Below are 18,030 nucleotides of genomic sequence, written 5' to 3' on the forward strand. Positions count from 1 at the left end.
AGCAGCTGTCCACAGGAATGCAAACAGACTCTATTCCTTCAGAGCAGAGATGACATTTTAATGATGAGTGCAGAAGTAACTGGTTTTTTTAATCATTTCTATTTGGTAAGAACATTCTGAACATAAACAGGTGTTCAGAAATAGCTCCATCACTGTAATTTTATTGCCAAAAACAATATAATTCACCTGTTTAAACAAAATAAAAAAAAAAAACTAAAAACCTAATTTGTGCATTTCTGGAAATCTTGAAAACATAGTTTCTAACTTTTTTTAAAAAATTTCAATCTAGAGTTTCAGTGGCATTATAATCCATCTGTTAATAATAGAAACATGTAATATCTTCCAATTAGTTTGGAGAACAACTGATTGACATTGTAAAATACGAAAACTTGCAGGACAAATTTTAACACAATTTTTAGTTAATAGGCATATGGGATTTAACACTATCATAATTTAATAAGCACAAACATGAATTCTTTCTGCATATCACTATGAGGTGTCTTTTACAGCCATTACAGACACTAAAAATCAGCAAATTGAACTGATCTTAGATTCACATGTTCAAAGTGCTGTAAAAGGAAATTGTTAAACCAAGTTTTCAGATCAATAAACCATATTTATTCGCATTTATTTCATAAAAGCATGTGCTGTTAAGTGATTATTTTAGATTATTACTTTATCTTTACCTCAACTTTTACATTTTTCTTTTGTGTATTTTAGTAAATATGTGGCTATTAATAAATTCCTACTAAAAAGCAATGAAAGTACATATTTTTAAAAATCAATTTTTTAAAAATATCTCTTTGAAAACGATGTGGAAAAAATCCTGCAAACTTTAAAGAAAGTTTAACAGGTGTCAGCAAATAACAGCCAAAAGTGGATTCCTGCCTCTACCATTTACGAACCGTCTGTGGCTGCTTCCAAAGGCAGCGCTGGTAGTGGAGACAGACCTCACATCCCTGGAAGTCAAAGCACTTACTATGTGGCCCTTTACATAAAAGATTTTCCACCCCCTGGTTTAACAGTCGACAATAAACACAGTCAGTGTCTTGGGGGAAAGTAAGAGTTTTACTTCTGCAGTCACAGCTGAAGGGTGTGCCTCCACATCTTTGAGGGGCAGCGACCTATGCCTGGGAAGCAAATAGTTATTTTGGGGTTTTCCTCTTAGAATTTTGTTTCCCAATCTAATTTTCAACGCATAAAATATTTCTCTAAGAGACTGTATATGGCTGCCCTTTATCAGACAAAGTTAACATTCCTGATGTTTACTTGAACAAAGCTTGTACATTTCACTGTTTTTAGAAAAGATTAATTTTCATTGAGAATGCAAATCTACTTCAAATGTTACAAAACCCAAGCGTCTCCAGGAGGGCTGACCACTGGCATTTGTGCCGATAATCTCGGTTATTTAAACAGCAGCACCACTGCCCAGAAGCCCAGGCCTTCCACCATGGACAGGAATCTTAAACGGCTCTCCTGACAGAGCAAAACAATGAGAAAGTTCATGACCATTTGATAACAGCACATTAAAGTGTGGTTATATTTATTTGGAGATTTTCAGGTAGACTGATACTGGTTTCTGTATGGAGAACAACATACAGATATCAAGAAACATGGATTAAGAAAAAATCTGGCTAGTTCGGTTCAAATTGTGTAAGCAAATTTCTCGTTCCTGTGTGCCCCATGTCCACTCTTCCCCTGTCCGACACGTCATACCCTCCTCAGCCCACCTACGACCTTGTTTCGTCAAACATGACTCGGGTGAGAGGCCACATCAAGGGACTCCTACCTGCCCTGTGCTGAAATCCTGCCTTCTGGATTCTGTCCAATCCTCTGTGCATCTGTCAATCTGACCTTCATACATTACAGGCCATTCCCAGGAAGAAGTGATCACCTACGACAGGGCCTTTCTTGCAAATCAGAATCTTTTTCCTCTATTGTGACTTTCTAGATAACTCAACATGCTAAGATGTCAGACACATGCCATTGTTTTGTTTTGTTTTCCATAAGTTAGTTTATATCCTTTTTTTTTTTTTTTTTTTTTTTTTTTGAGATGTAGTCTTGCTGTGGTCTGTCACCAGGCTGGAGTGCAGTGGCACAATCTCAGCTCACTGCAACCTCCACCCCCTGGTGAGGGGTTCAAGAGATTCTCTGGCCTCAGCCTCCTGACCAGCTGGGACGACAGGCATGCACCACCGCACCCAGTTAATTTTTGTATTTTTAGTAGAGACAAGGTTGCACCATATTGGCCAGGCTGTTCTCAAACTCCTCACCTTGTGATCCACCCGCCTCGGCCTCCCGAAGTGCTGGGATTACAGGCATGAGCCAAGTCAGTTTTTATCTTATAAACAAGTTTTTGTTTTCTGAGTAAGCATAAATGACTCTATTTCAGGTTCAAACTTGCAGTATGAGAAGGAAGAAGAAGAATTTGTTTTGTCTGTACTCTGCACTTGGCATGATATTCTTTATATGAGTATATATTTGCCATTCATCATCTTATGTAGACCTTACCTTGCACTGTAAAGAAGGGTTTAGTCTTTTATCTTTACTCATGAGGGGACTCACAGCAATAAGAAAACAGGTTTGTCTGAAATCACCAACTAAAATTGGCCATGGTGAGATTCGAACCCAACATCTCTCTTTCCAAAACCCATTCTCTTAGTGTCCTTTCTATGTTAAATGTGTTTTCAACACATTCAGATTTCATTTTCTAGTTTCACTTAATTTCCAGATAAATTGCAATTTATTTTACCTTGATATTTTACTCCAATATTTTCTCCCAATCTTTCAGTGATGGGTTTTCCAGCTTGTATTAGTCAGGGTTCTCTAGAGGGACAGAACTACTAGGATAGATATATATGTACATATGAAGGAGAGTTTATTAAGTGTTAACTCACACAATCACGAGGTCCCACAATAGGCTGTCTGCAAGCTGAGGAGCAAGGAGAGCCAGTCGAAGTCCCAAAACCGAAGAACTTGGAGTATGATATTCTATGCAGGAAGCATCCAGCATGGGAGAAAGATGCAGACTGGGAGGTTAGGCCCATCTTGTCACTTCACATTTTCTGCCTCCTTTAAAGTCTAGGCACACTGGCAGCTGATTAAATGGTGCCCACCCAGATTAAGGGTGGGTCTGCCTTTCTCAGCCCACTGACTCAAATGTTCATCTCCTTTGGCAACACCCTTACAGACACACCCAGGATCAATACTTTGCATCCTTCAATCCAATCAAGTTGACACTCAGTATTAACCATCACACAGGTACTACAATCTTCTGATTTGTACATCATTTTTTCCCTCTCTTCTCTCTCTTTCTTCTCTCAATTCAATCATGAATTCAGGTATTATTATGTGTCTACACTGCATCTGAGGATCCACCCACACCTCCATGGTCTTCACCAGCTCCCACCCTGGCTATGGCTGCATGATACTCTTGGAATGCAGAATCAATTATCGCTTAGCAGGAAGGGGTTTCAGCTCTGCCAAAGCTCTAAACTCAACATTTGGCCCTCTTCTGAGATCAGCTTTGGATTAAGCGCACATGTCTTAAAAAAAAAGATACAGGGCCCAGGTTCTGATTAACTGGTCTGTCTTTTGAAGACTCAATCTGTGGTTTCTTCAGCAGACTACAGGGCCTTCTACCTCCTGGTGTCCTTCCTGAGGCTCACAGCTTGCCTCTCCTACTGTAGCTCAGATCTTCTCATCTGCCTTTTCTCTAACTTCCTGAAGGTCTTGTTGATTCTCCAATGGGAGAAACAAGATTGTGAACAGGTACTGGCGTTGTACCATACACTGTGCAAAGTGTTCTTTATTGTAAAAGTGGATTTTGTTACATCTGTTACAGTTATGTTCAACACACATCTTTCAAACTCCTGTTAACTCACACATACTCTGCCCTACTATAGGAATCACTCATATCTAATTCCAAATGCCAGTTTCTAATTTAAAATGGTTTTGCTGCAATTGACCTATAGGTGCCTAGCTTTTTCTAAGTTCCATCACTGTAGAAACGTAAAATTACGAGACATGATCCTTTATCTCGATGGCCTTCTAGTTGAATTGGGGGGAGTTGAAGATTGAATTGCATTGCCTTAAAAATTCCTATGTTGAAATTCTAACTCCTTATTTGGAAATAAAGTCTTTACATTATAATTAGTTAAGATGAGATCATCAGGGTAAGCCATAATTCAATATTATTGTGTCCTCATCAACATGAGACATTGAACCCAGAGATAAACGCCACGTGAAGATGAAGATAGAGATTGAGCCATGCTTCTACATGTCCAGGAACACCAAAGATGGCCAGAAAATCACTAGAAGCCAGGCAAGGGGCCTGGAGCAGAATATCCCTCTCTGCCCTCAGAAGGAACCAGCCCTGCCTGCATCGGGGTCTTGGTCTTCTGGCCCCCAGAACTGTGAGAGGACAAATATCCAGGTTTTCAGGTGTCCACCACATCTACCGTGCTTTGTTACGGCAGCCCCAGGAAACTGGTAAGGAAGTGACATGCTCACTCATGAACCAGCCAAAGAATGTGCACCTGGGAAGTAAAGGAAACAGTGGGACCATGGTGAGCAATGTGGCTTGGGAGACAGATCTAGACTCAACCATGAATCACCCACTTAACAGCCACTTCCTCTTTGGCATGTTATTTGTCCTTCCTGAACCCTAGTTTTTCCAGCAGCAAGACCTTGGTGTTTTAGTGGCTTTGTCAAAAGCAACCACGCATACAGAGAGGAGCACATGACAGACGCAACAGCGCCTACCACCCGCCAGACGGAAGCTTTTCAGCATCAAACAATAGGGCAGAGACCTTAAATGCCTTAGGAGGTCAGAGAAGGAAGGAATCACTGTGTGATAAAAATGCCCTTCTGCGTGGTGGCTGACGCCTGTAATCCCAGCACTTTGGGAGGCCGAGGTGGGTGGATCACGACGTTAGAAGATCAAGACCAACCTAGCTAACATGGTGAGACCCAGTCTCTACTAAAAATACAAAAAAATTAGCTGGGCGTGGTGGCAGGCACCTGTAGTCCCAGCTACTTGGGAGGCTGAGGTGGGAGAATGGTGTGAGCCCAGGAGGTGGAGGTTGTAATGAGTCAAGATTGCGCCACTGCCCTCCAGCCTGGCCAACAGAGGAAGACTCGGTCTCAAAAAAAACAAAACATAACAAAAACAAAAACAAAACAAAACAAAAAATGGCCCTTCTGAAACTTATATGTGATTTCTAATTTTTATTTGAAAAGATTTTTCTTTTTTCTTTTCCCTTTCTTTTCTTTCTTTCTTTCCTTTTTTTTCTTTCTTTCCTTCCTTCCTTTCTTTCTTCTTTCCTTCCTTCCTTTTTTTCTTTCTTTCTCTCTGTCTCCTTCCTTCCTTCCTTCCTCTTCCTCTTCCTCTTCCTCTTCCTCTCTCTCTCTCTCTCTCTCTCTCTTTCTTTCTTTCTTTCTTTCTCTTTCTTTCTTAATTGAGACAGTGTCTCACTCTTTCGCCTAGACTGGAGTGCAGTGGCACAATCATGGCTCACAGCAGGTTCAAATTCCTGGGCTCAAGCGATCCTCCCACTTCAGCCTCACGGGTAGCTGGGACTACAAGCGTGCAGCACCACAATTGGCTAATGTTTGTATTTTTGGCAGAGACGAGGTTTCACTATGTTTTTCAGGCTAATCTCGAACTCCCGGGCTCAAATGATCCACCTGCTGTGGCCTCACAAAGTGTTGCGATTACAAGTATGAGCCATCCTGCCTGGTCATGAAAAGATATTTCTAATAGTATGAAATTTTTAATTTTTTAGAAAGAAAAATATTAACAAACTAATACATAGTTTTAAAGCCCTTCCGATTTTGTGAATTATCTCTTATTTGTTGTATGGATGTCACAATTATTTAATTCTAAATGTCTGTTCTTCAGATGGGTATTCATCACAAGCATCTTTCTATTGAGTTCTCTGGGATTTGGAGGAGCTAAGTAAAAAACAAGAGTGTGTGCTACTTTTATGCCGAAAAGAAGTTTAATCCTAATTTTCCAGAAGATTTTGGCCCCACACAATTATTTGATATTTTAGACTAAGTTCTGTCCCTACGGGTTACTAGAGAAGTCAGCAAGAGTTATGAATTATCTGCAAATCTTGTCTTTATTCTTTGTCTCTGTCTTACAATTCATCAGAAGCCAGCCAGCCCCTCTTCATCCTGGTCCTGACACTCCTTTCAGCCTCAAGTCCAAATGCATTCTCTTCCAGCCAGCCAGAGCTGACTAAACATAGAAGACTGCTAAATGCTCCTCTGTTTTACTGTGCTTCTTCCCTAGCTCTAGAATGGGTCTCTCTGCATCTGGTCTACCTGTTCAACTCTTGTTTATCCTTCAAAGCCAACATCTCTTATCACATCCCTCATGAAGCTGGTCTTTCCATCATTTTTCTCTTCTTTGTACTTTCACAGTATTATATTCTAATAATAATATATATTTTTTTGCTTAATAGGAGGTAAATATGGAGCAACACCTTCTGCCGGACTGTAACTATCTGAGGACTGGGTGTGAGAGGACACAAAGTCATCCCTGGGACCCCAGGTTCTAAAGCAATATCTAGCACATTGGTAAATGTTTAAAAAATACCTTCAGGAAAAAGGAAAGAAGAGCAGAGATTTTATTAATCAGAAAGTTAAAAAGTTGGCTAATCTCTTGCAGAGAAAGCTCACATTTATTGGCTTAGCATGGGCTAGGTTGTGCTCCCATCACTTTAAGAACATGAACGCCATATGCATATGCTCACAGATACCCTATGAGGTAGGTAGTATTTCTAGTATCTCCAGTTAACAGACAGAAAAACTGAGACACAGGTAGGATAAAGACTTTGCTCAGGGTCATCCACCCAGGAAGTGGGAGATGATGGGTTCTAACCACAGATGTGTCTGCAGCTGGCATGTGTGAGCTCACCCACTAGGCCAGGTAATCCCTCAAAGGCTAGGAATCTGACTCAGGCAGTAGGTCATGTCCTAAAAAAAGTGAGCCACTGGGGAAACTGACAAGTCACAACGCAGCCTCCGGCCTCTGTTTCCCCAGCATCTCCTACCTCAACGATTCTTCTCTCTGTTCATGCCCAGTCCTATCAACTCTGACCTGATCCCCTCCTATGGGAAGCATCCTATGGTGTTATCTATTGGTGATAGGTTTGCTTTCATGATGCTCAAAGGACTTTGCTGGACTTCCCTTCTACCTGGTATCATCACTTTGTTTAGAAAGTTCAATTGCTCGAGGACAGAGCCTGTTTGTTCTGAGTTTGATAAATATGAACTATAGCCTTCTGCCTTGCCCCTAGTGGGTGTTTGACAAATATTTGTTGAAAAGATAAGTGATTGATCACACTATAACGAAACAGCACTTAAAATACTTGAGGATAAAAACAACTGCAGTGATTTAGAGTGTTTAACAAATACAATGGAAAGCCATTATAACATGGAATAATAAAAGCACTTTAGCTTATGTACTAAAGGGCAAATTACGTTCCACAAAAGGTAACCACATAGAACAAATCCACAAGGCAATGGAGTAAGTCTAATTCATCTCAAATACCAGAATCATAAAGGTCAGGCTGAATATTTGAGATGAATCCAATCAGTTATACTGTCAAACAAACTATAAGGCAAAAAATTTACTATTCACTTTGAAATTTCTACCTCTAAATAAAGCATATGGCTCTGGTCTTATTGTTGGGATGTATGGTTTCCTTGCATATGTGTGTAGGTTTGTAAGATGTGGAAAGTGTGTGTTTGTGTGTGCGTGTGCATGTTCATGCATGTGAATGTATGTGTGTGTATACACACTATATGTATGCATGCATGATGTCTGTCTATGTGTTTAAAAGAGGATTTAAAGGAAGTGTCACTGTTATGCAAAGAATCACCCCAACTTAAAACTATATAAACATCAAAACCTTTCTTTCCAATTCTTTTTTAGAGAAGGGGGTGTGGGATTCCAGCTCTTTCTCAGTGTATGCTCAGTCAGATAAACTGATCCTGCACACATGCAGGGCAGCACTGGCGTGTAAATCTGTCCATCTTTAACTTATTTCCTCTTGTAGAGAATGCAAGAAAACAGAGATTGTATGTGTGTTTTAGTTACTCGCTTGTTTTCTTCACATAATGTCACGCACCACCAAAAATCATATTCTAAAACTTTAGGAGAAAGTGTAATAGGATATATCATTTTCCCTGATGTGATTATTATGCATTGCGTGCCTGTATCAAAGTATCTCATATACCTCATAAGTGTACACATCTACTATGTATCCACAAAAATTGAATATTAAATATATATAGATAGATATTCCTACTATTTACCCACAAAAAATAACAATTTAAAAAAGAAGATATAATAATCTGTGATTCTTAATTATTAAATTGCAATGTGGGAACACTTTGTCGTGGTCAGTTTTGGTACCATATTCTAATTAATGTTAACCACGTTTGGGGGCTCTGCCAGTAGATTATTGATTTCCAAAGCCAGAAGATTTTGTTTCTTTAGGTCTATCAGGCAACTCTAACTTAGCGCAGGCAGAAAACTAATTTTTTGACCTCAGTCAAAGAATATCTCTACTGTAAACATTAGAAGCTATCAATTAGACAGAGTATCTCTTTATGATTGAAACGACAGCTGAGTGAGAGTTCACAGTAAGGTAAAACAAGTCCCTGGGGCAGGAGCTCTGGCTCTTGCTATTCTGTCTCATTGCAAAGCACAAATGCCTAGCACATGGCAGACACTTAAAAATGTCCTGGAGTTGTAGAAACCGGTTATTCTGCTGATATTTGCAAAGCCTACTTAAAACAAAAAATAACAAGTGCAAACACAAAATGAAGTGTTTGAAAGTTTATTCAAAAACTTTGATTAGCTATTATGGTACACCCTCCGCCCAGAGTAGGGTATTTTGAATGATTTGTAATTAAGATGCAGACTGCATAATATCCTGGAGGGTTGTGATGCCCAAGGCCATGAGGGCCAGTTCTCACAAACATCGCAATATTCCTCCCTCTCTCTGGTGCTGCTGAGTCCTCTCCTCACCAGACACCTTGTTCCTTAACAGACTCTTGCCTGCTATCTCTGAAAATCTGACCAACACTGAATTTTATCGACCACTGACCCTCAGGTATGACTGTAAGATTCCTTGGCATGTGACTTGTGAGTGCATTATTCTCCTTATATATTTTTCCTCATTGGAGCAACACCAGGCTTGGGCAAGAGGACCGTAGATGAACGGAGGAAAGACAGTATGTTAGTTACTAACTTGATCTTGCAATTGAGAGACAGAGGAAGAGCCACAGCCAGAATTTGTCAAATATGTACTCATTTTAATGACTGAGGAGTGGGGCGATATGAAGAGGTCTGAGGGAGATGATTCTAGGCCTGTCTCCATCTCTGTGACGTAGCTAACAGGTCATCTGCAAGGACAGAAGTTGGCAGGGTGAGGTGGGAGGCATAAGGAGGCTGAGTCTTGGAACCACAAGTATATATAAGCAGAGAGAGACCACCAAGCTCCAGAAAGACATCCAGAGCGGCTGAGCCACCTGCTGAGCTCAGGGATCATGCATTTGCAGAAAATCCAGAATTTCTGACGGGAAATTTTCCATCCTATGTGAAAAACAAATAAACTAGCAACCTAAGTGAGCAGTTATGAAAACTTCTGATGTATTGCCAGTGACATTTCTTCTAAACTACCTTGTTGAAAACAGGACACAGAGAACTAAAGTGATACAGGCACTTGGAGTAAGTAAGGCATCAGCATGCTGCCTGGGCCTTTATTCATCATATACATACGGATGTTAATACTTGGTGTCATGGTTCCTCCCAACATCCTTTCACATTCTTTATATTTTATATTTATCCACTAATTCAGGAAACATTTATTTTGTAGTTATTGATGATAGGGACAGGAGGCAAGAGAATTCTGGGCAGAAGAGGTCGGGTCCCCAGCGAGGACCTGAGACCAGGGCCCAAAGTGAAAACTTACATTCCTGTTCTCCCTCTCGAATGTTGCCTTTTCTAAACCACCCACAGCCCCGCCCCACCCCATCCTGTGCCTATAAAAACCCCAGACCCAGCTGGCAGAGAGAGGACATCAGAGAGAAGTGACTAGACTCCAGAGAGACAGCTTGATGGCATCACTTTGGAGAAGGCAGTGCTCAGGGCTGTACCCTCAATTAGCTGAAAGCACCTAGACTTTCAATAAAAAGCAGGTAATGGTGCCCTGCTCATCATGTAGCTATTCTACCGTAGGCAGAGCTGCAGTGGCTAAAATATACAAACAGGAGTGGCTTTGAGTAACAGAATTTAAAGGACTACAAGGTTACTAAGACCTGCGAGGGTGTCCAGCCTCCAAATGCTCGAGCTAAAAGTTATGGATGTGGTCAGTTTGGCCCCCATGAAAGAGCCCTGTCACTCTCCCTCCAGGCTGTCTTGAGGTTGTAGACTCTCTCTTGTCCACAAATTTCCTGCTCTAGCTGCTAAGGCTTGCCGGCTGAGTCTCTGGATGTGGCAGACCTAAACTGTCAGGCAGCAGAAATGATGCCCTACCCTCCTGACTGCTGTGAAAGGAAAATAAATCTTGGGGCCCCAAAATCACTAAGTGACAGGGAAAAAATCAAGCTGAGAACTGCTTGGACAAACCTGCCTCCCATTCTATTCAAAGTCACCCCTCTGCTCACTGAGAGAAATGCACATTTGTTTGCCTCCTTTGGAAAGGCAAACCGGAAACTCAAAAGGATGCAAACATTTGTCTTTTATCTACCTATAACCTGGAAGCCCCCTTCTCACTGCAAGTCGTCCCGCCTTTGCTTTGAATTGTCCTGCCTTTCTGGACTGAACCAATGTTTATCTTACTTATATTGATTGATGTCTTATGGCTCCCTACAATGTGTAAAACCAAGCCATGCTGGGACCACCTTGGGTACATGCCATCAGGACCTCCTGAGGCTCTGTCATGGACATGCATCCTTAACTTTGGTAAAATAAACTTCTTAAATTGACTGAGACCTGTCTCAGAAATTTGGGTTCGCACTGCCAAAATCTGTACTAAACCCTATCAGAACGGCTTGGGAATTTATAATTTTCTATCCCTTTGAGCTACAAATCTCCTGCCTTCTTCTTCTACTAAGGCTAATGAGGACCAAAAATGGTTCTCTGCAGATTGCCTTTGTTTAATTCATACTTTGTGAATTTATGGTCTCTGAGTTAAAGACTTGTACATTTAAAGTAATATGAACATACACTGATTTCCACCTTTGGAAGTAGGATATCAGTCTAGTTACATGAGGCTACTGAAAATCAAACAAGATAGACAGACAAAATCCTGCAGTTGTTGAACTTATTGTGCTATTACTTATTTGTAGGTAGAAGAGGTGGGTAAAAAATATTAAGTATGGATTATACACGCATTGGTTCATTCATTACTTCTTTCAATACACATTACGATCTTGGCTCACTGCAACCTCCACCACCCAGGTTCAAGCTATTCTCCTGCCTCAGCCTTCTGAGTAGCTGGGATTACAGACGTGCACCACCATGTCTCACTAATTTTTGTATTTTTAGTAGAGATGAGATTTCACCATGCTGGCCAAGCTGGTCTCAAACTCCTGACCTCAAGTGATCCACCCACCTCAGCTTCCCAAAATGCTGGGATTGCAAGCATGAGCCACCATGGCTGGCCACACATTTACTAACTTTTGATGGCAAGAACTATATTCTTCACATCTTTTTGTATCATCCACAAATGGGGTCTTGCATAACGTCATTATAATCCATCAAGTATTTGTCGTGTTTTTAAGAAAAAGTGGGTGTGGACATTAAGTTTGGCTCCACATGATAACTTCCTTGCTGACGCTTGATGAGCAGAGTGTGCACCCTGGACCCCCTCGCTGCAGTGTCCCCCAGTGTTGAGCACAGAGCTGGGTGTGCAGTAGGCACCCAAAAGTCACCAACCAGTTTCCTATCTTAAAGAGACCAGCACCAACTCTGATAGCCCCTACTAAATATCATTACACTTACCAGTCTACTGCTATAATCTGACCTAGTAGGAAAATCAAATTAAGCATCTTGCCACTTTCTTTTTCTTCATCTTTTTTTTCTGCTTGTTTTCCTCTGTCTCTGTTGTGCTTCTCATCCCATGTCGAATGTCTTCCCGCTACCCCCATCTCCCTCTGGGCTATAGATCTCCATTTCAAATAACTTTGATGTACTCTTGAATGGGAAGGCTTTTAACCTCATAGGTCACATTAAGATAAAATTCTGACATTATTATGTAAATATGTTTTATTTTTCTCTGTCATCTTATACTATTTTAAGAAGGAAGCATTTGCTTTCGCAAGTGGTCAGAGTGTATGCTGAAATCTCAGGGGACTGAGCTTGTCTTTACTTGTCTCCTCTATAAAATGCGGGGAGCCTGAGTGCATGCATAACAAGATTCAGGGATGAGAGGAAGAAAAGGAAGCCAGGGCTTCTGGAAAGCTGACTTCTATCTCGTGCTGGGCAGCTTCACTGAAGAATTACAAAGCTGAAAGGCAAGAGAATATTCTTCTGATGGTAGCATTGTGTTATGATTGTCATTCTTTCTTTTAGTGTATCCTTTTCTCTTTCTGTAGAATGAGAAAAAGGTTGCATAATTTTCCATCGTTCCATCAGAGATATTGAAAATGAAGCCTCCATCCACACACACTTTGGAAACCTAGCATGAAGTCTTTCACGGAAAACTATCGTTATTGTGGTTTAAAAGATGGATGAAATCAGAGTTCTTGAAATAGAAGTACTATAACATAAAATAATAATTTACCACTATTGCTATTACAACTAACAGCAAAATGAAAATCTAGAGATACAAGAATTCAAAACTAATAGGAATAGAATGCCTTATGAAAATAGTCTTATAAATTTAACTTTTACAGTTTCCCTTTTTTTGACAAAAAGCAAAATTTTAGATATCCTTTTGAAACAATTTGCATGACTATCATTCTAGAATTTTCTGATTTTCCCCGAGCTGTGGCAATTATCACTCTGTTACTAAGTTCAATACAATTTTTTTGACAGCAGTGCTTAATGTGTCTAATGTTAAAATCCAGAACTACAAAACCTTTCTATTCACAATTACAGATAATAAATGTACATAACATTTAATTCAACCATATTATAACACTGAAAATGCATAAAACTGGCTCTTAATAAGCATGCACGTCAAATAGAGAATAAATGCAGGTATGAGTCCGATAAAGAACCAGTGTACTGGGCTGCCAGTGCTCACTGGGATATGGGCATTAGCCAGTCAGTTTACACTGGGAACAGTTAACCTGGTTTTGGCAGGGGAGAGAGTGTATAACTGATATGTAAAAATGAAGAAAGATGGATCCAATTCCATTATGGTTTTTCTATGGCTATGTTTTTCATAGTATATGGTTTCTTAACCAACTTATGTTTAATTGACATAAAATAAACCACTGCTCACCATCCCCAATATAAATACTGACCGATGTTCCTTGCTAATACAAGAAAATAAATGATTTTATAATGAGATTGGTTTAATACATATGTAATATAATCCATAGCATACAACCAGCATATGGTACTTCAGTTTCTAATATTTGTGGAACATTTTTCTGATTATCCTATATTAGGTCAAATATTATAAGTTCCCAAGATTAGAACGTGTATAGATTACAATCACCATGAGCAATAAGATACAAACACAAAGTGTTAAATGGTTGCATACACTTGTCAATTTTTTTCAAAAAGCTAATAAACTATAACACAAAGGAAAGTTTAATAAGCAAAGCAATAAGAAAATAATAAAAGCAGACTATATCTGAAAACTCAATATAAAGCAACTAAGAAACTAGCAAGTGACTAATTTAGTGATTTTCTAAATAGAGTCACTAAATAATGTGGCTTTTTGCAAAATATGTTTTTGAGAATCAATTGCTCAGCAACTGGACATGTACAGGCAAAAAAAAAAAAAAAAAAAAAGGAAACCAAAAAAAAGCCTCAACCTAAACCTCACATTCTATACGCAAATTAACCCCAAATTGGTAATGGGCTCAATTTAAAATTATAAAATTTTAGAAGAAATTATATGCAAAAATTCTTAGCATTTGTCAAATTCAGAATTAGGCAAGCTGTAGACTTAACACCAAACACACAATCCATAAAAGGAAAACTTCATAAATTAAACCTTATTAATATGAAAAGCCTTACAATGTGAGACAATCCTAAGCAAAAAGAACAAAGCTGGAGGCATCATGCTACCTGACTTTAAACTATACTAAAAGGCTAACCAAAATAGCGTGGTACTGGTACCAAAACAGAGATATAGACCAACGGAACAGAATGGAGGCCTCAGAAATAACACCACACATCTACAACCATCTCATCTTTGACAAACCTGACAAAAACAAGAAATAGGGAAAGAATTCCCTATTTAATAAATGGTGCTGGGAAAACTGGCTAGCCATATGTAGAAAGCTGAAACTGGATCTCTTCCTTACATCTTATACAAAAATTAACTCAAGATGGATTAAAGACTTAAATGTTAGACCTAAAACCATAAAAACCCTAGAAGAAAACCTAGGCAATACCATTCAGGACATAGGCATGGGCAAGGACTTCATGACTAAAACACCAAAAGCAATGGCAATAAAAGCCAAAAGAGACAAATGGGATCTAATTAAACTTAGGAGCTTCTGTACAGCAAAAGAAACTACCATCAGAGTGAACAGGCAACCTACAGAATGGGAGAAAATTTTTTCAATCTACCCATCTGACAACGGGCTGATATCCAGAATCTACAAAGAACTTAAACACATTTACAAGAAAAAAAATCAAACAACTCCATCAAAAAGTGGGCAAAGGATATGAACAGACACTTCTCAAAAGAAGACATTTATGCAGCCAACAGATATATGAAAAAATGCTCATCATCACTGGTCATCAGAGAAATGCAAATCAAAACCACAATGAGATACCATCTCACACTAATTAGAATAGCGATCATTAAAAAGTCAGGAAACAACAGACACTGAAGAGGATGTGGAGAAACAGGAACACTTTTACGCTGTTGGTGGGAGTGTAAACTAGTTCAACCATTGTGGAAGACAGTGTGGTGATTCCTCAAGGATCTAGAACCAGAAATACCTTTTGATCCAGCCATCCCATAAGTGGGTATATACCCAAAGGATTATAACTCATGCTACCATAAAGACACATGCACATGTATGTTTATTGCGGCACTATTCACAATAACAAAAACTTGGAACCAACCCAAATATCCATCAATGGTAGACTGGATTAAGAAAATATACATATACATCATAGAATATTATGCAGCCATGAAAAAGGATGAGTTCATGTCCTTTGCAGGAACATGGATGAAGCTGGAAACCATCATTCTGAGCAAACGATCAGAAGGACAGAAAGCCAAACACTGCATGTTCTCACTCATAGGTGGGAATTGAACAACCAGAACACTTGGACACAGGATGGGGAACATCACACATCGGAGCTGTTGTGGGGGGCAGGGGTAGGGATAGCATTTGGAGAAATACCTAATGTAAATGATAAGTTGGCTGGGCGCGGTGGCTCAAGCCTATAATCCCAGCACTTTGGGAGGCCGAGACAGGCGGATCACAAGGTCAGGATATGGAGACCATCCTGGCTAACACGGTGAAACTCCGTCTCTACTAAAAAATACAAAAAAAAAAAACTAGCTGCCGGGCGCGGTGGCTCAAGCCTGTAATCCCAGCACTTTGGGAGGCTGAGACGGGCGGATCACAAGGTCAGGAGATCGAGACCATCCTGGCTAACATGGTGAAACCCCGTCTCTACTAAAAAATACAAAAAACTAGCCGGGCGAGGTGGCCGGCGCCTGTGGTCCCAGCTACTCCGGAGGCTGAGGCAGGAGAATGGCGGGAACCCGGGAGGCGGAGCTTGCAGTGAGCTGAGATCCGGCCACTGCACTCCAGCCTGGGCGACAGAGCCAGACTCCGTCTCAAAAAAAAAACAAAAAAAACAAAAACAAAAAACTAGCTGGGCGAGGTGGTGGGTGCCTGTAGTCTCAGCTATTCGGGAGGCTGAGGCAGGAGAATGGCATAAACCCGGGAGGTGGAGCTTGCTGTAAGCCAAGATCGCGCCACTGCACTCCAGCCTGGGCGACAGAGCGAGACTCTCTCAAAAAAAAAAAAAAAAAAAAAAAGACAAGTTAATGGGTTCAGCAAACCAACATGGCACTTGTATACCTATGTAACAAACCTGCATGTTGTGCACATGTACCCTAGAACTTAAAGTATGTGTGTGTGTGTGTGTGTGTGTATATATATATATGTATATGAAGCCTTGCAATGTGAAAGACTGCAAAAGAATGGAAAGACAAATTGCAAACTGGCAGAAAATGTTTGCAAACCATAAATCTGAGAAGCACTCATATCTGGAATACACACACACACACACACACATACATAAATTTAAAACTCAACAACAATATATGTGAAAGAATAAAAACCATGATAATATCTGAGAAGGGCATGGATATGGAGCAGCAGAAACTCTAAGACTCCTCCAAAATTTTTGTTATGAGCAATCCTCAAGACAATTTAATAATATATTAAGAAACCTTAGAAATGCATGTTTTCTCTTTTCTTTAATTTTTTTCTCAGAATATATCTTAATAATTAATCTGCCAAATATAAAACATCTGTAAATGACAAATTCATCATACTTTTGCATTTAAAATGGCAATATCAAAATAAATTAACTGTCCCATGTAAATAATTGGCTAAAATAATTTATTCTCCTACACACTTCTGTTACATTATAGAACAATTAAAAATTAAACATTGTACTGAACACACTTTATGAAGTATTTTTTGAGATATGTAATGATGATGTATTCACCAGATAAAAACTATAAAAATTCAGCAAGACGTATACAGAAAGATTCCATCTTTATGATATAAAATATATACACATCTGTCCGTCCATGTGCAGAAGTGCATATTTGTGTAGATGAAAAGACCGAACGGAAAGAAGTAATGATTAGTAATGGCAGTTCTGAGCGATAAAATTTTGGAGTTTTAATGTTTTGTTCAAGCTGTTCTGTACATTTTCAAAAATAAAATGATGCTGTTTTTAGAATCAGCAAAAAATGGCAAAGCATTAAATAATTTTTCAAACTTTCTATTTATTACATAAAGTTCAGAAATCCTCAGAAATGTAGTAGAACAGGGGGAGTATGATTTCCCCAGTGCCAAGCAGTAACCATGGATGTGACTTCATGGAATATTCCTCCAGTTCTCCTGCTGCGCAGAGGTAAACACACGAGTTAGGATGGAGCTTTACGCACAGCGATGTGCCCGGTCTTCCTTCCTCGCTAAGCCCCAAGCATTCCCCGGCAGGTGCACGGAATAGACGGCCCAGCATTGCATTCACCCCCAAGCCGGGGACCTAACCCATAACCACTAACCTTCATCAGCGTGAGCGTCCCATAGCCCCCTTTGCCTTATGGTTGTAAAACCCTACAACTGGCCGGGCGTGGTGGCTCACGCTTGTAATTCCAGCACTTTGGGAGGCCGAGGCAGGCGGATCACGGGGTCAGGAGATCGAGACCATCCTGACTAACACGGTGAAACCCCTGAAAACACAAAAAATTAGCCAGGCGTGGTGGCGGGCACCTGTAGTCCCAGCTACTCGGGAGGCTGAGGCAGGAGAATGGCGTGAACCCGGGAGGTGGAGCTTGCAGTGAGCCGAGGTGGCCCCACTGCACTCCAGCGTAGGCGACAGAGCAAGACTCTCTCAAAAAAAAAAAAAAAAAAGAAAAAAAGAAAAAAACACCCTACGACTCTCAGACTTCCCCTGTCCCAGGTCTTCAATAGAGCCCCCAACACTTCTGCATATCCAAATTCACGGCCCGGAAAGCCTCTCCCGCACACAGCGCGTCCGTTCTGTGCGTATGCACGTATTGCAACAGGTGAATGTCCGAGAGCATTTTCGCCTAGGATTTATCTTCAAAGGGTTAA

The sequence above is a fragment of the Macaca nemestrina genome, chromosome 13 (assembly GCF_043159975.1).
Source record: "Macaca nemestrina isolate mMacNem1 chromosome 13, mMacNem.hap1, whole genome shotgun sequence".
NCBI lineage: Eukaryota > Metazoa > Chordata > Mammalia > Primates > Cercopithecidae > Macaca > Macaca nemestrina.